At 43.9% G+C, this 25605-nt stretch overlaps 1 protein-coding gene across 1 annotated transcript in view; it reads left to right on the top strand.

The window, feature by feature from the left end:
• Positions 1-25605, top strand: part of kalrna (kalirin RhoGEF kinase a) — a 1015085-nt gene that overhangs the window by 74896 nt on the left and 914584 nt on the right. The gene's annotated exons all lie outside the window — the stretch shown is intronic.

The raw sequence follows: 25605 nt of genomic DNA, 5'->3' as shown, positions 1-25605 counted from the left end.
TGCAGGCGCTATCACCTCAGCCTGAAGGTGGACAGACTGCTCCATCGTGTCTTGCAATCTGAGGAGTACAGTGGACATCCCTTCCTGAGCTTGCCTTTGCAGCTCCAGCAACTGAGCTATGATCAAGTCCAGAGGCTCCTCATCTGACTCAGACTCAGCAGATTTCTGGATCCCAGCAGTCCTCTGAGTGCCGGAGACCTGGGAAGTCCTTGGTGGATCAGAAAGTGCGATGTGCTCACCAGATTGTGATCCCAAGGCTACTCTAGAACTAGGTCCCACCTAGGTGTGTGTCTCTGTGCTGGTGGAGGGTGTGGATGAGGGCTGTGACGGATCTTCAATGAAGGTGCCTTCAAATTCCTTGTCAGAGGTTGTTTTGGGGCTTAGTTAGAGGCCCTGGGTTGTGGACTCCGTTGGCTGTTTCCCAGATGTGTCAGCGAAAGCAAGGAGAGATAATTAGTGCATGGCAGGGGACAGCAGAACAGAACACATCACTCACAGCATGGTTGTCTGATGGATATTGCACTGCTGGATCCTCACTTGGTAGAGCACTGCCGACCTCACTGTTAGCACAGAAATGGGTCCAGATCCTCACTGACCAGCTGAATGGCTCTATTTTCTGTGAGGGCCTTGATTTCAGGTATTCCTCCACCAGACTGTGACCTCTCCCTGTAGTTGTGTGCCAGCTTTCCCAGCATTAATAGAGATGGAGAGAGTGTAAGCAGGACGCCTGCCAGGCTGGATGATATGTATGCCTGGCATGTGTGGGTGGTGAGTGTTCCCATGGATGGGATGAGGACAATGAAGGTGTGTGTGAGAGGGTGAATGGTGATGGCTCTTGAATTGGCTGAGTGAGATCCCTGTGAATGTGTGATGGGTTTGTGAGTGTATGAGTTGAGAGTGATGAGAACAGTGACTTACCTTGGTGGAACTGAGGATATCATTCATCCTTTTTCGGCAGTGGGTGGTTGTCCTCTTTTGCAGGGCATTGGCGCTGACCATCGCTGTCACCGCCTCCCATTGGTAATGTTGCTGCCCCTCTTGCGGCCAGAGCGGGGATAGAAGACATCATGACAGGCCTCTACTGCATTCAAAAGGCGCTCAAGGGACATGTCATTAAACCGGGGATCTGCAGTTCTATTGCCTTTCGGAAGCATGTCTTCTTTGCAGCCGTCTTTGTCTGGAAGCACTGAGAGGTGTTCACACGGCTGCACTTTAAATATGGCGGCCAGCGTGATGAAATGGCAAGGTGATAATGTGGTTGACGAATGAAAGCCGGCCCGCCATCAAAATGGCGTGTTTCCGGGGAATGCATTATTCACGAGGCAGGAATGGGTGATACAGTGTGAAAAGCCGCCATTGCGACCGGCAAGTGAAACGTCCTTTTTCTTGCCCGCTACAGCACTTAGGACAATTCTGCCTTATGTCAGTAAGATTAAATTGGATAGGTGGATGAAGGATGAAGGGACAATCGCACAGGGCAGGTTAATGTAATCAAGACTATAGAAGTGAATGCTAAATTCTGGCATCGACTGGTTAGGCTGAATAACCTGCTTCTATGTGGGGTGGAATCTTATGCCCTCCCCCGTGGCATGTTTAGTGGTAGGGAGGGCATTTAATTGGGCAGAAGGGTGGTGGGTGGGGACCTGGCCATGTTCCCGCCTCCACCCCAATGAAGTCCATGACGGGAAGGCCTGTGGTCGGCCTTCCTGCCTCACTGCCAGTTGAGCCCCTGAAGTGGGAAATTAATGCTCACTTAAGGGCCTCATCCCGTTGTTGCTAGTATTCCCTCAGCGGGAGCCGGGGGCTCACCATATGGGTAGCACGACCTGTGAGCCCTGGTGTGTTTGCTTGCGTGCTCCCTCATTCAAAGGCACTCAGTGCTTGATCAAGGGACCCGTCATCGGGAAGGAAGAATACTGATAGCCCATACCTCCGATCCCCCTCACCCCTCCGTACCGCATCTGCCATCCTGAAACCCTCCACCCGCCATCTATCTTCTGTGCCTACGCCCCTCCTCCATCCTCGGCCTTGGGTGAGTGTAGTACCAGCAGCAGTCACCACCTTGCCAGTGGTGTTGCCCACTGTAGAAGAGCTTCTGGCCTCAGATTTGCCACTATCTCTCAGCAGGTGGGACTACTACCCCTGGTGTCCTTGGTCCTGAGGGAAGTATCAGTGCTGGTCTGTCAAGTGCCTGAGTGGCACAAAATGTGGCAGACCTTCTTGATAAGAGACTACATGGACTCTCACCATCTCCCCAGCCAAGACCCCATCACTCCGCAAGATTCTGCCCGTGGTAACTTCTGTGTTCTTTTATGATGTGCTTAATTCCAGGAGTGGACTTTGTATCAGATTTTTTTGACACCACGGCAAGAGTGCCGCCAACTGAACAAAACTAATATTATATTGAAGTCAGAAGTTACTGTGATCAATATTTTAACATAACTGCCAGAAATCTTCAGAAATGCATATTCAACATATAATTTTGCTTTAAAAAATAATCCACAGGACTGGACGGTGCAGTGGTACATTTAAGTTCCATAAGAAGTGAGAATAGGAAGAAGACAGTACACCTGTCATAGCAAGAGTACAATCATGTAAGTGAGGGGTTTAGGCTGGGGCGATGTTTCCTGCCCTAAATTGCGTCATTTCCACAAGATCCTGAAGGAATCTTAGAGCAGCAGCTAAGGAGGCACATGCTGCATTCTTGCAGGTTAGTTGCTGTGTTTCTTTTGGTATTACGTAAAGATAAATATCTCAGAGTTGTTTTTGTTTCAAAAAAATGCTTTGCACTTTGAACATCCTATTGTTTGGTACTTTCCCTCAAGACTGTACTTTATTTGGGGAATTTTCTTAAAATATACTGCAAAAGTGCACTTTTGGTTTCCAAATGGGATTCCCGTCTTTGCGATATATATGTTAGAGCAGGAAGAAATACCAGAGTATTCCTGGTTACATATAAATAGACAGTGGTTCAATAAAAAAGTCCTGGAAAAAGTCTCAACCTCAAGGGAGATCTGCAAAATTTATCAAGAGTAGAACTGTTGTAACTGTGGCTCAGAAAATCAAAACAGTGCTTAATTTTCTAGCCAATGGATCATTCCAGGGGGTAACTGGTGCCTTTTGGTAGGTCAGTCAATTTCCTGCTGAATCTTCCATAAGGCAAGTAGTTAATGTCCAGAGCAGTAATGTTCATTACTTTTGATGCAGGATCAAGGCAATCAATAGGCTCTTGATTTTTAACAGATCATTGGGTTTCCATGAGCGCTCGAAACAATAAATTGTGCTGAAGGTCATAGGAAATCCGATTGTCAACCTACACCATTTTGCCAACCTGAGGTGATTTCAGCCCCTGTTTGTCCAATTAGTGCATGATTTTAGTTACAGATTTCTGCATGTCAGTATCCAGTATGCAGGGAGCTGCCTTATTCGTTCGTGCTTTAGCTGTCCACTGGTCCTGCATTCTTTCAGGATTAAGTACAATGTGAAGGCTGCATGGATTCAAGGAAATGAAGGATATCCAATACAACCATGACTCCTAGCTCCGTTAAGAGGAATCAAGAATAAACCACAGGAATGCTATAATAAGGCTCAAATTCACACTCAATTTAAAATTTTAACAAACTGTTAAAATTCTAAAGTGAAGTGAGCCCTGACTGAATGTGAATTCTGAACATTAGTGGTCCACGCCCCTGGGGTAACTCGTTGACCCCACTGATCTTGTAACAGGTGGTGCATCCCTGCCATTTTACATTTGGTTCCAGCAGATCCCATGCAAGTTACAGTAGGACTCTTATGGAATGCCCAAAGAAATTCAAGGGTAGAATTTCTGAAAACAAAAGTCATGTGAGGGTTATAGAAATTTATAACTGGGCGATCACTTAAAAATACAACTATGCACTCCCCTGGATCAGGCCCTGTTTGCAAAACTAACAATGCCCAAAGGTCAAAGTTGCGAGATTCCATCAATTGCATTGGTTTGAGAAGTCTCTTCAAATTGCACTCATTTTCTTAGGTACTCAGGCACTAAATGACGTGCTTTAAAAGTTTAAATTGCCTATATTTTAACAGTTGTATATATACATGACAAATGCAATGTAAATGTGCATGTAATTACCAAGGATATGACATTACTATTGAAGCACACTCACAGCACCATCTATAAACAATACAATAACAGTTCAAGAGGAGCAGTTTCTTGTACCCACTGCCTATACAGCCTAATCTGTCTTGGCTCAAGTTTGAGGGAAAAAAAATTGATAACAGTACTTGAACTAACATATGCTGTAAAAGCAGCTTTATGTTTAATGGCACCTTTGTGTTCTTTGTGGATGTCCTACCCCCAGTTGAAATGGAAAATACTGACTGGCATACGAAACATGATATATTTGTTTCTTTTCTGGTTGGTTGTAAGTATGAAAAATCATTTTGAAGCTAGTTGTTAAAACAGAATTGCACGTTTTGACAACACCATTTTCATGTTATGCCGAATTTTGAACATTGCATGTGTTTTGCACCATACACCATTCAGTCAACACAGTAGCTATGGAAACTGAAATAGTGTTGTGCCATGTTATGGGGGCATGGGGGCATTGTTAGTTTTGCAGGCAGGCTCTGATCCAGGGGAACTGAATCTTGAACCATTGTAAAAGATCATGGAAAACACGAGGTGAAGGGGTCTTGTTGTATAACACACATTTAAAATTCTCCAATCTTTTGCACTGGTATAGCCAATTTGGCACAGATTACACTGTTATTACCAGAGTAAACAAGCAGAAACTCTACCCCAATATGTTTTTGTGCAAACTTGCCCTCAGGTAATTTTAAATACAAAGTACAAAATTTACTCACTGCAGAAATGTTGCCAATAATGTTATGGATAATAGTAATAATAACAGAAATGTTCTGGCTATTTCTCTCTAATGGATTTATTATTACTGTATTACTTAGACATTTAGCAAACATTTTAACGAAAGGTGACTCTATACTGTACCTCATTTATGTATTAAACATATTCCAACATGAGAAATTGAAACAGAAAATGCTGGAAATGCTCAGCAAGCCTGGCAGCATCTATGGAGAGACCAATTGTAGCTAGCATCAGCCATCAATAGCACCGTGGAAACAAAAGCAAAATACAGCAGATGCTGTAAATTTGGAATAAAAGCAAAAAATGCTGGAAATACACAACAGGTCTGGCAGCATCTGTGGCGAGATACAAAGTTGACATTTCAGGTCGGTCATCCTTAGTAAGATATGGAAGGGGCTTACACCTGTTTGGCCATAGACATTTTTCAGATGCCCTTAGGGCATAGTGCATAGCCCTACACAATTAGTCACTTTTGCTTCAACATTTTGTCCAGATATTGAACATAATGATGACTGATTTCTACTCCTATGGTGAAAGGAAGATGCATCTTTCATAGTCAGTAAAGTGCTTTTAATAGATAAAACAAGCAAATGTCTCAGAAGATAAACCAAATTTAGGTATTTGCTGTTAATTACCATGGCATATGACATGAGTGTTATTAGGGGAAGAATGGAACTTGATGAAAAGCACTGTTTGTTTAACATAGTCAAACATTTGGTATTAATGAATGATTTCTGCAACAGGCAGACAAAATGGAAAAATAATTATTCGGTAGCCTTCAAAATATCAAGCAATAGCAAGTAGGTTAGCAAGAATTGTGTGATGTTTTGTATTATCTACAGTAATTATGCTGTTTATATTGTGGATTCTTCTTTTGAAGTTTATAGAACTGCAAGTTGACAAAACATGTATAGTAATAATCCTACAGCATGAAGTAAGTAATTGGCGTCTACTTTGATGCATACTTTCCTAAATGGGGCACAGCATTCAATTTATCAATGTCAGTTTTGCAGTGGATTCTTCAGCCTACTGTGATGTCTTTTGCTTCACCAAAGCCAAATTCATAACAGTAGTATATTTGCAATCCCTCATGCAAACATATTGACTGGGATTCCCCTTCACAAAGGGTGTCTACAGGCATTCCCATGTGAATGTGCTATTATTGCAGGCAATGCTAGTTACTTCACTTCTCACTTGAGCATTGCAGGAAATGTGATATGGAATTGTGCAATGGTAGGAAAGGAGCTGCATCTGTAGGACAGTGGGTCTTTTGTTTCTAATGAGGGTCTTTTGATCCTAATGAGGATCTCACTCGTTTTATCTTTTACAGTATGTGGTTCTCTCGGTCTCTCTTGCATTCTCATTCCAGGGGTGCGCACAAGCAGTGTCCTAGAGATTGGTCTTCAATTCCTGGACACTCCAGGTCAACCCTGAGGGTTGGCAACCCCACTTGCTATGCTTCTAATAATTTCCAGCTTGTTCCAGTTTTCCCTCGTTCCCAGAAACAGTGACCCAGTTCAAAGGAGGATTCCCACTCAGATCCTACTCCATATAAAATATACTTTCCCAAAGGTAAATTCTTACCCAAATGGCCATTTTCCCAGGATCTATACTTGGGAAGCATCTATTCATTGGGTGAAAAGGCCTCAAAAGGCGGTCAAGTCTCGTGATACTGAGGCTATGCTACTGTTATGAAGCCCTAGATTTCTGGGGTTTGCCCATCAGGTGAAACAGAACCTGAGATAACATTCCCATTTAAATGAGACTGGAGGAATCATTCTCACTCCTCCCACCTTTTTCTGGGATTCGGCTTGTTGGCAACCAGGCACAGGAATAGCTGGGAGAACCTGATGTTGCACCTTCCACCAGGGCCATTTTCGATTGGAGGGTTGGAGTGGGGGCAAGGCGATAATGCAAAGGAGGCCTGAGAAAATAAATACCGCCTATTCCTTATAGGGCTCCAAGTAATCATCAGACCTGGAGACCTCTGGCTGCTATTCATTGATATTCACTGAAATTGCAAAGAACCAGTTAGATTTTTGTAACAATGTGGCAGCTTTTCTGGTTATTTTCTCTAATGCTAGCCCATAAAGTTCAATTTCATAACTCCAATGGTGGTATTTGACATCATGGCCTGTGAGCTGCTGGACCTGTACTGCCACATTATCGTGAGTTTCTCCCTATCTGACTGTCTCCAGAACTGTAAATAAACACAAGGGTAGGCTAATAAGCAAACTGGATGTCATTAAAAATGTGTAGCCTGTAGAGAAATTAGGTTGAAATTTCTTTGGCAGTTCAAGGCAATTCCCATCATACAAAAGCAGAATACTGTGGATATTGGAACTATGAAACAAAACAGAAACTGTTGGAATTACTCAACAGGTCAGAAAGCATATGTGGAGAGTGAAACATAGGGTGGAATCATCCCAGATTTGCACAAAATGCGGTAGCAGGTGAGAAAACAGTTGTTTTACCTGCTGGCCACAATGGCGGGCTTCTGCGCCGTATCGTCCCATTCCTGTCTCATTAATTAAGCAGTCCCAGGAAACATGGCGTCTCGCTGGCGGCACCCTCCGATTTGCCAGCTAAGCTGTTAACTTGCTGCTTCCTCACGCAGGGTGGCATATTTAAACCACAGCCACGTGTACAGTTCTCAATGCTTGCAGCCTAGGACTGCTGCAGAGGAGACATGGCCCCAAAAACCAAGAAGAGTGCAGTCCCCCGATTCAGTGACACATCCCTGTTACGCCTTCTGGTTGCCATGGAGGCTCGCTGTGATGTCCTCTACCCCTGCTCTAGTCACAGGAGGCCGATCAATCTCACCACTCTGGCTTGCAGAGGCAGTAGAATAGGCAGAGTTGGCCAGTACCAATGCTGCATGCAAGAGGTTGGCCACCCAGTGCAGAAAACGGATGAATGATCTCATCCATGCCATCATGGTAAGACAAACATCTTATCACTCTAAACTCTCACAAGCCCATCACATATTCATTGGCATCTCACTGCCAGCTCAAGGGACATCACCACCCAATCTCACACACATCCTCACATGTCCACCTGGCCTCATCTCCTCTGGAGACTGCCTCCTCTGTCCTCACCATCTTGAGGCCACTTGCGCAGATCAACATGTGCCCCCCACACACACACTCTGGGTTAGCCCTCTTCCCCAGTACAGCCCTCACCCTGCAGCCTCTTCCCTTGCCTGAGGCCACTTCTCCCCCTTCCCCAAGCAAAGCCCTAGACCTGCAGCCGTTGAAATGTCACGCCCGCCTTATGGCTGGTCTGATAGACAGAGACCTGCCCGCGAGCCCCACTAAAAGTAATATGATGCTGCCTGCGAAGCCTTGCGCTGATGACCGCAAGTGCTGCCCGAAGCAAGGTAGGCAAACAAACCTCGAGGTCCTGAGTGAAGTGCAGCTCACCAGGTGCCTGTTGCTTATGTACGGTTATGAATCTCGTCAACATGCAATCATACTGATGTGCTCGGATGACCCAGCGTGGTGGGATGATTTCAGCGAGCAGGGCTTGTAATGAGATGCTAAAGTATTGAGATTAGATTCCTGACATGCAGCAATGGGAAACGCGGCCCACTACAGGTGGAGTAGGTGTTCGCAAACTGGTTTCACGACGACGTGAAACTGATTCTTGGCCTTCTCGCCATATTGTCTCCGCCCCCCCGCCCCGCGCCCGCCTGCTGTGATGCCCAATGCCAGTGGGGCCAGAAAATTCCAGCCATAGTCAACACTTCGGGTTGATTCTGTTTGAATTCTGAAGAAAAGTCATTGACTTGAAACATTAACTCTAGCCCAGATTTTTGTCCCAGGGTCAGATTCACAGATTTGGGAGATTTCCCAGCTTGGAGAACCCGACCTTTAAAAATGTCCACCTGAAGGTTGGATTTTCAGTCAGGTGATTGGGGTGGGGGTTGCTGGGTGCACCCTGGCGGACTGAAATAGGAGTCGGGGAGGATGACCCCGGAATGAATGCTGAGGCTGCCATGTGCGGAGGCACTGTATTTAAATTAAAAAAAACAAAAACATCCCTTCATCCCTCACCCCCACACAAACCCTATGCCTCATCCATGCCAACCCATACCCCCCACCCACACCCCATGGCCCTTCATACACCCTATGCCAGCTCATGCCTCTCTACCCACTCCCTATGGCCCATCATACCCCTATGCCCCTTTACACCCCATGGCTTATCATACCACCTATGCCAATTTAATGCCAAATCACGCCTCCCCATACCCCGCACCCATCACCCGTTGCCCTTACCTCCTCCATGCCAATTCACCTAGTATCCTTTGACATTTCCTGGGCAGCTTTGACAGTTTTGGAAGCTTTAACTGCCTGTACAACTTGACAGTTCCTGAACAGCTTGACAGTTCCTGGACAGCCTGACACTTCATGGACAGCTTGACAGTGCCAATGAGTTTGTGCATAAAACTTAATCATGTTTAACTTTAACAATCCCAAAGGGTGTGTAACCACTCCCAAAGGGTGACTTACCTCTCCCAAAGATGTGCCCAAATCCTATCCAAAGAGGATACTTACCTTTCCAAAGGGAACCATTGCTATCCAAAGAATCCATCAAGTTCAGAGTTCCTCTTACCTTGTCTGCTCTGTACACTCCAGGATTCACATGGCTAGGGTTCAAAAATCCCACTTCAGTGCAGGCAGCTGGTGATTTAAGTGGCCAGCTGCCTCCCTGAATCATGCATGTGCGAACTCCAGCCCGACTCCAGCCCCGTCACCGCGAAGATGGGAAATGCTGGGTTCAGGGGCAGGACTTAAAATTTTTGTTCATTTCTGGGATTTTCACCACGACAGGCAGCCTCTTGGTCATGACAAAAATCCAGGTCTCTGTTTCTCTGTCCACAGGTGCTGCCAGACAGACCTGAGTATTTCAAGCATTTTCTGTTTTCATTTCAGACTCCCATCATTACTCTGGTGTGACTCTAAGGGAACAGGTTGGAAATAGGCTGGAAAATAAATACATGGCCTGTTTATACTTAGTTTGTCTGAGATTTTCATATACATAATAATGCATACAAAGCTGTAACCTAAATCAGGCAGGTCAACTGACTTAATCTGACCCCCAAAATTAGATTACAACCTTCAATTCATTCATTAGTAGAAGTTATTTTACACAGAATACACATTGGATATAGAATTCCGAATTAACATATGGCAGGTTTTGTGAAATTACCAGAATGCCTTGCAAACATTCCTGACTCTTAGTGCACTAGTGAATGATGTTTCCAGAGCAGGATAGCAACTCCTTAGTGACATTATTAAAGCAGGGAAATAACTTGCAGCAGATTTCAAGGGATCTCCTTATACCAACTATGCCTTAATTTACTGTCATTCTTTCATGCAGCTTGCATCTTGCCATGCTGCCAAAATGCCTCTCTTGAGGGTGGAGGTTTGTATAGTTAACCTCCCTCGGTTTTAATTGGCTTGAACGCAATAGTCCAGCCAATAAATGCACTCTAGAAAAAAGCAGGTGGTAATAGCTTGGTGACTGCTATGGTGCTTTTTAGCTGAGGGTTGTACATTATCCCATAAAATGACCTAGTACTGTAAATTGCTGAAACACAGGAAACACAAGGATTATATATACTTACTAAAATTGAAACACATTTACTGCAGTAATTCAACCATTTTTCCAGAGTGCCATTCCATTGAGAGCATATAAAAAAGAAATCTGCACCTTTTCTAGTATATCTTCATTTGACTCAGCTGGTCATCCTGTATGCAATCAAAGTGTTCCTTGCCTAGTTACCAATTTCACGTACATACTTGGCATATTTCCACACTACTGGCACATCGCCATTAGGAAATGAAGGGTTTTGTACAGAAACAATACATTGGTTTAGAAATGATTTCATTATGAAGCTATTACATACTAGACAGGGTATAATTCAAACCAGCATACAGAGAAGTCTGTGAAACATTGATGTATTAGAGCAATGTGGCTTTATGTCTAAAGTAAATATTAAACCCAAGATTTCTATTTTTACTGATATTGCCATCATTCAGGCTACTTAGATATCATGGCCATTTCACTTTCCCTTGAATAATTTAGTAAAAGAGACAAAAGTCTCTCAAAAAATGTAGCAATATTTATAGTTTACAAATATTAAGAAACTGAGAAAATTGTGACCTACTTCATGAATGTTTTGACAAAAGGCTTTTTTAATTCATTCATGGAATGTGGGTGTTGTTGACAACACAAGAATTAGGAGCAGGAGTAGACCATTCGGCCCCTCGAGCCTGCTCTGCCATTCAATAAGATCATAGCTGATCTGAATGTGGCCTCAACTCCACTTTCCTGTCCTCCCCCATAACACTTGATTCCTTTGTTGATCAAAAATCTAATTCAGCCTTGAATATATTCAATGACTCATCCTGCATTGCTCTCTGGGGAAGAGAATTCCACAGACTAACGACCCTCTGAGGGAAAAAAAATTCCTCATCTTAGTCTTAAATGGAAGACCTCTAATTTTTAAATTGTGTCCCCTAGTTCTAGACACCCCCACAAGGGCAAATATCCATTCAGAACCCACCCTGCCAAGACCCCTAAAGATCTTATATGTTTCAATACGATCACCTCTCATTCTTCTAAACTCCAATGAGTATACACCCAACCTGCTCAACCTTCCCTCATAAAATAACCCCTTCTTTCCAAGAATTAATTGAGTGAACCTTCTCTGAATTGCTTCTAATGCAATTATATCCTTTCTTAAGTAAGGAGACCAAAACTGTACATAGTACACCTGGGCCAGGATTTTTACCTTGTCGGGCAGGTGCGGCAGGCAGACCCAGGAGCGGTCGTGAAACTGACCGCATCCTGCGATTGGGTCCCGACCGTGATTTCATGCTGGCTGGCCAATTAACGGCCAACCAGCGTGAAAAGCATGCTCAGAGGCTCAGCACTGCCGGCGTGGGGGCGTGAGGACCGTGTGCATATACACGGGGCTGCGCTCAGTGAAAGCTCCCTGAAGGCACAGAACTGCTTCAGGGAGCTGAAGATTTTTAACATTACAGATGAAGAACTGAAAAATAAGGAAAACACGTTCCCTTGTGACTTTGTCACATGAACAGGGACATGTTAAAAATAAGTTTTAAAAGTTTTTTTTTAATCAATGGTCAAAACCTCATCCCGCCCATGGATGAGGTTTCTCAAAAAATGCAAAGGCCGCTTGGCCTATTCGCCTGCCTGCCAACTGTAAGATTGGACAGGCAGGGAAAAATTCAATTTAATTAATTCAGTAATGGGTGTAACAGCCCTCTTAATTATCGGCAGGTGAGCTGTCGACTCCTGCTGACCGAAATGTCGTGCGAGTACGCGATAACATCGGGCCACTTGCCTGATGTCATCGTGTGCTATTTCATGCTTGTGCATGTCGGGCACATGCTCGCACATTGAACTGAAAACCCTGGCCCTGATTTGGTTTAACTAAGGCCCTGTATAGTTGCAGCAATGCTTCCATCCTTTTAGATTTGATTCCTCTTACAATAAATACCAACATTCCATTGCCTTCCTAAGCACTTACTACAGTAACATACCAATTTTTTGTGGCTCATGTACCAGGACAATCAGATCTCTCTGCACCATAGAGTTCTGCAGGCTCTCTCCATTCAAATAAAATACTGCTTTTCTATTCTTCCTTCCAAAGTGGACAAGTTCACATTTTCCAACATTATACTCCCATCTGCCAAATTTATGCCCACTCTCTTAACCTATTTAAATCCCATTGTAGACTCCGTGCATTCAGTCCCTTCATCCACATCATTGAGATAGATTATAAATGGTTGAGGCCCGAGCACTGATCCCTGTGGCAGTCCACTAGTAACAGCTTTCCAACTCGAAAATGACCCATTTATCCCTATCCTTTGTTTCCTGTTAGCTAGCCAGTCCTCTATCCATGATAATATGTTATCCTCTATACCATGAGCTTTTATTTTGAGTAGCCTTTGATGTGGACCTTATCAAATGCCTTTTGGAAACCCAAATACACCGCATCTACAAGTTCCCCTTTATCTTTCTTGCTTGATACTTCCTCAAAGAACTCTAATAAATTAATCAATCATGATTTTCCTTTCTCAAAACCATGCTGACTCTGTCTAATTGTATTATGATTTTCTAAAATTCCTGCCACTACCTCCTTAATGATGGATTCTAGCATTTTCCCTATGACGGATATTAGGCTAACTGATCTATGATTTATTGCTTTCTGCCTCCGTCCTTTCCTGAATAGAGGTGTTACATTAGCAATTTTTAAATCCACTGGGACCTTTCCAGAATCTAGGGAATTCTGGAAGGTCACAATCAATCCATTTACTATCTCTGCAGCCACATGCATCTTATGATGCAAGCCATCAGGTCCAACCGACTTGTCAACCTTTAGTTCTAACAATTTTCCCAGTACCTTTTCTCTGGTGATTGTGATTGTTTTAAGATCCTCCCTCCCTTTTACCTCTTGATTTTCAAGTATCCTTGGGATTTTTTTGTGTCTTCTACAGTGAATACAGACACAAAATACATGTTCAATTCTTCCGCCATTTCCTTGTTTTCCATTATTAATTCTGCAGTGTCACCTGGCCTCTAATGGACCAATGTTCACTTCAGCTACTGTGATGGAGCAGAACCTAACACTGTATATTGCCTGAAGTATGGCTAGCAGAAGCTTTCTTTCCAAATTTAAATAGGAACCAAGTGAGTCCCCAAACAGGTAAGCAGATTTGGAGTGAGATACCTCACCCCTTTGAAAAGCCACAAGGCAATATAGCCGGAGCTGTACCTCCATTTGAGGGCAGAAGTGTTCCAGGGGACATGGAACAAGTTAGGAGAGAACCCATCTCAAGCCAAAGACACAGGCTAAGAAGCCTATGAATGGTTTGGCCGACAGCTTTATAGCAAATTTTAATGGGGACCAGGAAAGTTCCCAAATTGACCAGAAAGAGTGAGGGTGATGCCTCACTTTGTTGATAAGCTACCAGGATGTGCAGCGAGAGCTGACCATTACCAGAGGGCAGTGGTGTTCCAAAAGACATGGAACAGCCTCGAGGAAGACTTATTCCTGAAGCAAAAGGGAAAACAAGGAACAATAACAATGGATTGCAGGGAGACAGGTGAAACCGATTTTGAAACCCTTATTATCCAATTGACCAGCAGAGAATTTCCAACAAGATTGGACCCCGCACTCACCTGCCTTAATGCAGAATTACAAGGCAACCTGACAGAGGTGACCACTGCATTTAAAGTGACCTGTAACCACCCACCAGGCTACATCACTGTAACTCTACCTGGTATGGATGTGGGAGAGACACCTTCCAGTAGGCAATCTTCCTATCATCTGGGCCCCGAAAGGCTAGCCCAGGTTTGGAAGAAGATTACCTATTGCAGTACCAAGCCATAACACCTAGTTGTGCTCGCGCTTGAGCTGGACACTGAAACAGAATGCCTGATAGAGGCAAAAATCACATTAAAAACCCCCAATCACCTGACACTCAGCTTGACCACAGTGCCTGGGTTTGAACAACTGAACCCACAAATAATCACGGTGGACAAGGAAGAGCAAGTTGGACAAGGACGGGTCAGCTCTACAATCAACAGACCTTGCATTCACTGAGTGAGACACCCACCATTCCCTTACAGTGCAGCCTGACCATTATTAACCACCTGAATGCTAATTATGCTGTAAAATTCCAGACCCTTTAGAAGATACATAATCAGGATTTGGACAGGCACTGAATTCTGAAAATAATGGCTTTGCTTATGCCTGTTCCCCAACCATGAAGAATTCAGAATTCTAACCCCAAATAGACTTCACCATAAAGACAGATTTTGAATCTCCCCAGGTCACCTAAACACTGCACATCCTAGGAAAGGACAATGTCCTGGCTGATGCCCTGTCCCAGATTTAAATTTCAGAAATGCAGCAGGGTATAGTTGTTATAGCTGTGATGTGTTTAATGTTGCACAAATACTTTTTGAAAGTGGTACAATTTTTAATGTTTTCAGAAATTAAAAGAGGAAATACAGGACACAGATGTTAGATGAGATTGCTATTGAACTGTAAAAAAAAAATCACTTACTCCACAAACTCTCTTCGAGTTTATTTGGAACAACCTGTCCTTTGGAAAAGTTTACTCGATGAGCTTCAACTTCCCCAGTGATCCAGTAGTGTGGCAGTTCAAAATGCTAACTTCACCCCAGTCATAGTTGTAAATTGGATATTTGTGCAGACTTGCAATTTACACATGGGATAGTTTTGTATCTTCCCAGGAACCTGCTGCTGACATAGATAGCTTGGAAATGAAATGCCATACTTTACAGAGAAGGAGGAGATACGGTTGACAGCAGAAGCTTTTCCGAAGGAATTGAATCTCCATTAATTTGGAGATAAACAACATTTGTTATGGGAAAAAATTGAGAAATGATGCACTGGGTTCTCCTTTGAATTATCCGCATTTTCCTATGAACTCAGGGTGTACAATGAAGTAAACTGAATTGTTAAAGACTACTGCCTCAATTCTGCCACTAAAAAACTGCACCATAATAATTCTCCCACAAAAACAATTTAAGACTTGCTGGGAGTCCAATCACCCATTCATAACTGTGCTCAAGGAAGTGTGACTAACCCTCAGAGCCATTTCACCCTAAATTACTACCACTGCTATAACAGTTGGGGCAAGAACTGCAGGAAGTTATCCATAAGGCATATACTACATCCAGGAGACCATATTTTCTGCTACTACTGGAGACCGTTGTTACTTTGCTTGCATATTGATCTGTTTGCTACCTTCAAAAAACACCTTTTTTCCTCTGGAGCAATAGTGTGGAAGTGTTGGAAGGACCAGCAGGCTGACTATCAGCCTGTTGAGCCATGTCATTGTAGTATAAGGGTCTGGCACATATAAGGTTAACGTGGGACTGAGTACAGTACCGCCTACAAGAGAACACGTGACCTACACCTAGGGGTCAGTCTAGTGTTGGACAGAGCAATGCGCACAAGCAAGCATGGAGTTCAGCTCCTAACTTGAACCCTTTACTCTACATAGTTCTTGTAGTTAATAAATGCATACAATTAACCTACTTAAGACTTCATTAAGACCTACCAAATGGTATCCAACACCTACAACAGTCATGAACCTTCCTTTCATGGCCAACAAGTCCTGGAGTGGGACTTGAACCTAGAGCTTCTGACAAAGAGGCAAGGGTGGTTCCAATTGAGTCACAACATCCCCCTGGTCACTTAGTACTTTGAAGGTTTAGTTAAACATTTTACTGCTAGTTTTAGTCAGCTGTGCTTAATGTATTACTTTGTATTAAGGCATGGTTTTCCCTTTGTTTTGAATCTGTGAAGAGGAGGAGAATTGGGGTTTGGAAGAAGCTACATTTTCCCTGGAGGCTATTGTACCTTGAGTTTACAAAAATCTTCCCACTCTATTGCTGACAACTATGTAATACAAATACACTATGTCCGGAGGCAAGGTTATGAACTTAGCAACTTGAGCAAAGATTGTTTATCTCAATTGTTTGATGATCAGTTCACGTGTATTGCTGTTCTGTTTTTGTCATTCCTTTTTAGAGCACAGGGAGAAGGGAATAGCTAAAGAATACACTGATGCTTCAGGTGAGGAATGCCTTAAGTTGTAAAAATGAGGCCCCCAATACCCAAGCAGCAAGATTTAAATGAGGAAAACAAATTAACTAATCACTTCCAGCAACAGACAAGTAGAAGTGTAAGCAGAAAACTTGGAACAATGGAGCAGGCTCCAGTGGTTCTGAGAAAAGGAAAAAGGAGGTTGGAATCAAAGATGCTGACCACCTTGCCAGCACATTGTTCCAACGGATGCACCCCACCTGAAGCACCATCCTTCCAGAAATAGCAAAACACCCATTCCAAATTGGCAGCACCTCTTGCCAATGAGAAACTGGAAACCATAATTAAAACTTCAAGCTATTTAAGACATGATTAATGCCAGAAAGCTGCAAAATGCCAAGTCTAAAATAAGGGGTGAAATTGGTCTTCACCGGCAGTCAGTTATAGACTGTGCTAATTTTTATTTTTCGTTTACTTGGAAAATATTGGCAAGATTTTTAATTTCAAACTACAACAACAACTTATTTATGTAGAACCTATAACATAATGGCCCATAACTTCCGCACTCCCCAGCGTCGGATTTGGGGGGTACCACAAAGATGCACTGGAGAAACCCTCTGGCAATTTCCCAGGTAAGGGTTTGGACAGCAGTTGCCCAGAAGTGCTAACTTCCTCTGGACAATTGTGCTGTGCTGGGAACCATCTGAAAATGCGATTTAAATCACAAACTTCGGATGGTTCCGCCGGGGTTATATCAATAGTTACCCAGAAAAAGTTGGAAGAATTAAAACCTCTTCTAACTTCTGAGTAACTATTGTAAAGACCCAGACCTACCCCACAGGACTCCCAGACGTCTACGCTGCCCCGCCCTCAAACGGGAGCCCCCCAGAACCCCCACCAACCTTGGAAACTCCCACCCCGCCGACATCGGACACCCCGGCCTCAGAGCCCCCCGACCTCAGAAACCCCAACCTCGAAACCCCCTCCCGCCGACCTCAGAACCCCCCCGACCTCGGAAAACGCTTCCCCCCGACCTCAGAAGCCCTGACCTCGGAACCCCTGGCCACCCCCCCCCCTCCCCCAAAACCCCTCCTCATATCAAAGGCTTTTTTTGAGCGGAGGGTTGATGACAGATTTAAACAAGAGGGACTACACTGGAAGAGAGAGCACTGTTAACAATATCAGCTAACATGGGGACCAGGAAGGGGAATGGGGTAGTAGGCAGTTTATTGAGAATAGGGTCAAGGAAGCAGGGTGTGGGTCCCATGGGCAAGATGAGCTTAAAGAGACTATGAGGGGAGATAGAAGAGAAACTTGAGAAAAATTAAAGTTCAGAGGTAGGGCATTGGGGAGCTTTAGAGGAAGTTTTGGCCAGTTGGGCTAGTGGAAGGGAAGAATGCAGCAGAGGCAGCTGATTAGAAGGTTGCAATTTTAGTGACAGAGAAGTCCATGAGTTTCTCGCATTTGTTGGAGGTGAGAGTGGGTGCAACAAGGGAGAGGTCTTTAAGAAAACAATTTGCATCAGAGAAAAGAAACTTGGAGTTATCTTTTCATTCCAGGATTATCCGGAACAGTGAGCAGTTTTCACAGATGGACCTGATAGTGTGATCCAGCCAGATCTAAACCAGTTGTCTGCCATAACCTTTCAAGGCTGCATTCTCTAGACATAAAGGAGCAAAGATCAGGGCTGTACCAGGTCCCGACACCACAAAAATTTAGGCCCATCCCTTCTTTGAATGCCTCCCACTGATCTGGCACTGATTTACCTTCAAGTAGCTGTTTCCAGTCCACTTCAGCTAAATCACATCTCAGCTTAGTAAAGTTAGATTTTCCTAGTTGAGAATTGTAGAATGGGGTCCTACGGAGCCACAAGCTGGATTGCTGAAGAACTGACCAGCACATTCTTTGTCTGTTTAAATACCGTGCTTCAGTCCTTTTTTTGTTATCTTCTGATCTGTGTAGCAAGGAAATTAGAGTTCGAGAGGAAGCTAGCTAAAAATGTAAAAATGGATAGCAAGGGTTTCTACAGGTATTTAAAAAGGAAAAGAGTAAGTAAAGTGGTGTCGGTCCTCTAGAGAGTGAGAATGAGGAGTTAATAGTTGATAATAAGGAAATGGTGGATTAAATGAACAAATATTTTGCTTCTGTCATCACTATAGAGTTGGCAAAAAGCATTCCAGTAATAGTTGTAAATCAGGAGGTGGAAGGGAGAGAGGAACTTGGTGAAATTACAATCACTAGGAAAGCAGTACCAAGCGAACTGATGGAGCTGTGGGATAACAAGCCTCCAGTCCCTGATGGGCTTCATCCCAAGGTCTTAAAAAGGGTGGCTAATGAGATAGTAGATACATTGGTATTGATTTTCCAAAATTCGCTAAATTCTGGAAAGGTTCCATCAGACTGGAAAGTAACAAATATAACCCCTCTATTCAAGAAGGGAGGGAGGCAGAAAATAGGAAACTATAGGCCAGTTAGCTTGATGTCTGTCGAGGGGAAGGTGTTGGAATCAATTATTAAGGAAGTTATAGTTGGGCACTTAGAAAAACTCAAGGTAATCCGGAAGAGTTAGCATGGTTTTGTGAAAGAGAAATAATATTTAACCAATTTATTGGAGTTCTTTGAAGAAGTAACACGTGCTGTGGATAGAGGGGAGCCTGTAGACGTACTGTATTTGGATTTCCAGAAGGCATTTGATAAAGCGCCTCATCAAAGGTTATTGTGGAAAATAAAAGCTCATGGTGTAGGGGTAACATAGCACAGATATAAGATTGGCCGTATGGCAGAAAACAGAGAGTATGCACAAATGGGTCTTAGTCTGATTGGCAGGACATGACGAGTGGAGTCTCGAAGAGGTCTGTGCTGGGGCCTCAACTTTTTACAAATGATCTCAATGACTTAGATGAGGGGAGCAAAGGCATGGTTGTTAAATTTGTAGATGACACAAAGATAGGTAGGAAAGTACGTTGTGAAGAGGACATGAGGGAGCTGCAAATGGATATAGATAGGTTGAGTGAGTGGGCAAAAATCTGGCAGATGGAGTATAATCTGGGAAAACATGAAGTTGTTCACTTTGTCAGGAAGAATAAAAAAGTAGAGTATGACTTAAATGGAGAACGATGGCAGAGATCCTACGTGTAGAGGGATTTAGGTGTTCTAGTGCATGAGTCACAAAAAGTTAGTATGCAGGTACAGCTAGTAATTAAGAAGGCTAATAGAATGCTATCCTTTATTATGAGTGGAATTGAACATAAAAGTAAGGATATTATGCTTCAGTTATACAGGGCATTGGTGAGACCATATCTTGAATATTGTGTGCAGTTTTGGTCTCCTTATTTAAGGAAAGATGTAAATGTGTTGGAGGTATTCAGAGGACGTTTACTAGATTGATACCTGGAATGAGTGTATTGTCTTATGAGGAAAGATTGGACAGACTGGGCTGGTTTCCACTGATGATTAGAAAAGTGAGGAGTGACTTGCTTGAAGTATATAAAATCCTGAACGGTCTCGACAATGTGGATGTGGAAAGGAGGTTTCCTCTTGTGGGTGAGTCCAGAACTAGGGGGTGGTGTTTTAAAATGAGGAGTCTCCCTTTTAGGACAGAGATAAGGAGACATGTTTTCTCTCAGAGGATCGTGCGACTTCAAAACTCTCTGCCTCAGAAGGAGGCAGGGTCATCGAATATTTTTAAGGCAGAGGTAGATAGATTCTTCTTGGCAAAGGAGTCAAAAGTAGATGGGAATGTGGAATTCAAAACACAAACAGATCAGCCATGATCTTATTGAATGGTGTTGCTGGCTCAAGGAGCTGAATGGCCTACTTCTGCTCCTAATTTGTATCTTCATATGATGACCAGAGTTTCTGGACCAGGAACTGAAATGTCTGACAAATATTTCATTTTGAAATATTGCTTGAGACACATAGGAATTTTATACACAAAATTGGATGGTTAGGTTATTTCAGTTGTATCTTTATTAGAAACCATATACATAATTTAAAAAATAAGTTGGTATAACTATAAATTGGGGAAATTTGTTTTAAGCTTGCATTATCATTCTTCCCGTCTCGTATTAATGATAAGAGAATACATTTCCAAATGCCGAATAATAGGTTCACTTTTTCATTTGTTTGTGTGTCAAAAATCACAAAAGTCTTCAATTCTTAAAATTGACTTATTGCGTATAGGTTATTTCAGATGGTATATTGGAAAAAAGGAGACTATGAGTGAGGACATGAAGCATGAAATAGACATGAACCATTAGTTAAGAAGACATGCATTGTAGATAGACATTGAACTGTAGTCAATGGAAGAATTAAGGCATGTTCTGACAACAATGAATAGTTTTCTTTTTTTTGTTTTGCGAATGATGCTGAACATTGTGCAATCATCAGCAAACATCCCCACTTCTGATCTTATGATGGAAGGAAGATCATTGATGAAGCAGCTGAAGATGGTTAGGCCTAGGACACTACTCTGAAGAACTCCTGCTGTGATGTCCTGGAACTGAGATGACTGATCTCCACCAACCACAACCATCTTCCTTTGTGCAAGGTATGACTCCAACCTGTGGAGAATTTTTCTCCTGATTCCCATTGACTCCAGTTTTGCTAGGGTTCCTTGATACTACACTCTGTCAAATGCGGCCTTGATGTCAAGGGTAGTCCCTTTCACCTCATCTCGGGAGTTCAGCTGTTTTGTCTATGTTTGAATCAAGGCTGTAATGAGGTCTGGAGCTGAGTGACCCTAGTGGAACCCAAACTGGGCATCAGTGAGCAGGTTATTGCTAACCAAGTGCCACTTGATAGCATTATCGATGACCCCAGTTTACTGATGATTGAGAGTAGACTGATGGGGTGGTAATTGGCCAGGTTGGATTTGTCTTGCTATTTGTGTACATGTCATACTTGGGCAATTTTCCACATAGCCAGGTTGGTGCCAATGTTGTAGCTGCACTAGAACAGCTTGGCCAGGGGCGCAGCAAGTTCTGGAGCACAAGTGTTCAGTCCCATTGCTGGAATATTGTCAGGGCCCAGAGCCTTTGCACTATTCAGTGCCTTCAACTGTCTCTTGATATCATGTGGAGTGAATTGAATTGGCCGAAGACTGGCATCTGTGAAGCTGGGGACCTCCGGAGGAGGCCGAGATGGATCATCCACTTGGCACTTCTGGCTGAAGATTGTAGCAAATGCTTCAGCCTTATCTTTTGCACTGATATGTTGGGCTCCCCCATCATTGAGGATGGGGATATTTGTGGAGCCTCCTCCTCCAATTAGTTGTTTAATTGTCTAGTACCATTCACAACTGGATGTAGCAAGACTGCAGAGCCTAGATCTGATCCATTGGTTGGGGGGATCGCTTACCTCTATCTATCACTTGCTGCTTATGCTGTTTGGCATGCAAGTAGTCCTGTGTTATAGCTTCACCAGGTTGACACCTCATTTTTAGGTATGCCTGGTGCTGCTCCTGCATGCCTTCCTGCATTCTTCATTGAACCAGGTCAATCCCCTGGCTTGATGGTAATAGTAGAGTGGAGGATAACCCAGGCCATGAGGTTACAGATTGTGTTCGAGTACAATTCTGCTGCTGCTGATGGCTCACGGTGCCTCATGGATGCCCAGCCTTGAATTGCTAGATCTGTTCAAAATCTATCCCATTTGGAACGGTGGTAGTGCCACATAACACAGTGGAGAGTATCCTCAATGTGAAGGTGGGATTTTTGTCTCCATAACGACTGTTTGGTGGTCACTCCTACCGATACTGTCAGGGACAGATGCATCTGAGGAAGGCAGGCTGGTGATGGTGAGGTCAAGTATGTTCCGTCAGTAGTGGTGCTACCAAGCCACTCTTAGTGATGGAGATTGAAGTCCCCCACCCAGTGCACATTCTGCACCCATGCCACCCTCAGTGCTTCCTTCAAGTGGTGTTCAACATGGGGGAGCACTGATTCATCAGCTGAGGGAGGGCGGTACATGGTAATCAGCAGGTTTCCTTGCCCATGTTTGACCTAATGCCATGAGACTTCATGGGGTCTGGAGTCGATGTTGAGGACTCCCAGGGCAACTCCCTCCTGACTGTATACCACTGTGCCACCGCCTCTGCTGGGTCTGTCGTGCCAGTGGGACAGGGTATATATACCCAGGGATAGCAATGGTGGTGTCTGGGACTTTATCTGTAAGGTATGATTCCGTGAGGATGACTATGTCAGACTTGCTTGACTTGTCTGTGCATCAGCTCTCCCAATTTACGCACAAGCCCCCAGATGTTAGTAAGGAGGACTTTGCAGGGTCAACTGGGCTGAGTTTGCCGTTGTCATTTCTGGTGCCTAGGTCGATGCCTGGTGGCCCATCCAGTTTCATTCCTTTTTGAGACTTTGTAACAAAGTGGTTGTTACAATGCTAATCATGACAGCAAATGCTTCACAGATGTTAAGTCATTACTGTTCTGTGGGATATATTATTAGCTGAGGGGTAGAAAACGTACAAAACCAAGATTAGCAGTAATCTATGAAAGCCGACTACATACCTTTATTGTCTTTCAGCTTACTTTGCATTGCTATGTTCAGTTTGTAGTAAGTGCAGTGAAGCATAAGAATTTTTTTACATTCATTTTTATAGTCATCCATCTTAAGCGTATTTAATCAATTTTAAGTAAGTAATCTAGCTGTGTGAAAATCCTCTTGAGTCATCCATCACTATTGCTGGATCCTGAACCAGCACTTGAAGAAGGAGACTATGCATATGAGCTTAAACCTCTGTGAACCTGTAATGATGGAAAATGCAGACAGAAAGCAAACTAGTATCTCATGAACCTTTTGCAACCACATCACCGCCCCCCCCCCTCCCACCCTACCTGTCCCACACAACACAGAAGTTAAAGGTTGTAGATTAGTACATAGTTTCCATTTATCATTAAAGTATGGCATATAGGCACTCCATCAATTTTAACCAGTGAATGATCAAAAGTACATTGTAAATGAATTTACTTAATGTTACGATGCCACAAGATGGAAAGAATAAAACCCTGTGTTTCAATTTATTCATTGCTAACAATGCAGAAAAATGGGGAATGTACAGTTGCTCTTAAATCTAGTAATGAACTTTTCATGTATCAATCCAGCTGCATCAAAAGGTAAGAGACGCTTTCTTAATGAAAAGGGAAAAGAACATGATTGCTTTTTCTGAATACTTGTTCAGGGCATTTTATCAGAATGAAGTTACATAGTGCTACTAGAGTATAAATATTAATCTTGCTGAGCAGATTTAGCTGAATGTCAGTAAGCAGCTTAGTAATACCTGAGCTATTACTTTAACACATGGATGACAACACAAAGTTGATACATAGTGCTTATTAGGTGATTTTAGAATTATTTTGCAAGTGTCTGTGGATTTGTACAAAGGAACCCAATAAAAGTTAACGATGTGGAATTTTATTTCATTTAAAAAAACTTAATTTTTCTAGGTGTAGCTAAAATATCTTATCTTTCGTCATGGTTTGTGGTGAAATGTTAAGTTGTAAACAATCATATTTTGTTTTATCCTGTAACTTGTAGATCCTTGTTTTCAAATCCCTCCATGGCCCTTCCCCTCCCTTTCTCTGTAATCTCTTCTAGCCCCACAACTCTCCGAGATATCTACTCTTCTAATTTTGGCCACTTGTGCATACCAATTTTAATTGCTCCACCATTGCTTTCAGTTGCCTAGCCCGCAGACTCTGAAATACCCTCCTTATCTTCTCTGTCTCTACCTCGCTTTTTTCCAATAAGACACTCCCTAAAAGCTAGGACAGAATTTTGAGTTTGGTCGGCGGGCGTTGTCGGTGGGCCTGGGATTGGCCGGGAAGCGGACCGCCGCCTGCAATTGGCCCCCAACTGTGATTTCACGCTGGCAGGCCAATTAAGTCCCACCTAGCTTGAAACGCGGCTCCTCACTGGTTGGGAAGGGCCAAGCAGGGGCGGAGTCCTGTCGGCTGCCAGGTCCAATGGCAACCTGGCGGCCGGTTTAAAAACGGTACAGGCAGCCCCTCGAAGGCTGTCACGGAAGAACATCTGTTCTGTGTTAGCAAACTCAAACAATGGAATCAAGTGCTGCGAAAACACCAGGCAGGAGGACAGGTCGGGTGGGCAGTCGGCCCCCTGCTTTTCGGATAAGTGCCTCACAGTCTTCCTGTAGGAGGTGGCTGACAGGAAGGACACACTTATCTCTAGAGATGGGAGGAGGAGGCCACCGTGCCTCAAAGGAGGGCATGGGAGGAGGTTGCAGCGCCGGTTATGATGTGGTGAGGCACACATGGATGCAGTGCCAGAGGAGGTTCAGTGATCTGCTGCACTCAAAGTGTGAGTACCGTGTTGGCATGGGTCAGTGTGCAGAAGCGTTAAAGTGTAGCCATCCCCCCCATGGACCTCAGGAGTGCTAGAGTCTGTGTGCCAATTGTCAATGACACTGGAGCTGGCCAAGGGGGTGAACCCTGAAGGCTTGGACTGAGTGCGTTGTGCCCCGAGGGCCACGACTCGGATGTGCCTTGCGAGGTGTTCCTCAGCTGGGGTCATCCAGGCTGCAATGGCGCTGCTGGTAGAGAGTGGACTAATCAATGCTCCTCTGTCAATTTCAGGAGAAGACAAGCCATAACCAATCAGAGAGGTCACGGACAGGTGGAGGCCTGCCCAACCTACTGCTGCTGACCAAGTTTAAGTAGGATGCCCTTGAGCTGGTGAGCCGACATGCTCCACGTGCACCCGAGCATGGAGAGGCGGAGGTGCCAGACGAAGGTAAGAGTGCAGTGCACAGAGGTAAGAGTTTCAGATTGTGCAACCATTCTAGCGTAGTTTCTTCGCTGATGGAAGCCTCAAACCTGGAGTCCCCATTGATCATCGAAAGACGATGGCATCATGATGCAGACCTCCATTGTCTCACCAGGGTGCCTGGCATGCACAGTGACAATATGATGACTTTAACTAATGCACGTCCTTGTTCTTCCTTAGATTCTCCAGCATGCACTCGCTCTCTGGACCCCGAAAGGCCACCCCTGATGTTGGAGGACTACTGGGCTTCATTTGCACCTGTGCCACACCTGCTCTCTGAACTAGGCACTGGCGCAGATACCAGCACCTTGATGGGTATTAGATTG

Source organism: Cetorhinus maximus, chromosome 11 (assembly GCF_964194155.1).
Source record: "Cetorhinus maximus chromosome 11, sCetMax3.hap1.1, whole genome shotgun sequence".
NCBI lineage: Eukaryota > Metazoa > Chordata > Chondrichthyes > Lamniformes > Cetorhinidae > Cetorhinus > Cetorhinus maximus.
The sequence above is the reverse complement of the archived record's forward strand: the minus strand, read 5'-3'. Positions and strand labels throughout refer to the sequence as shown.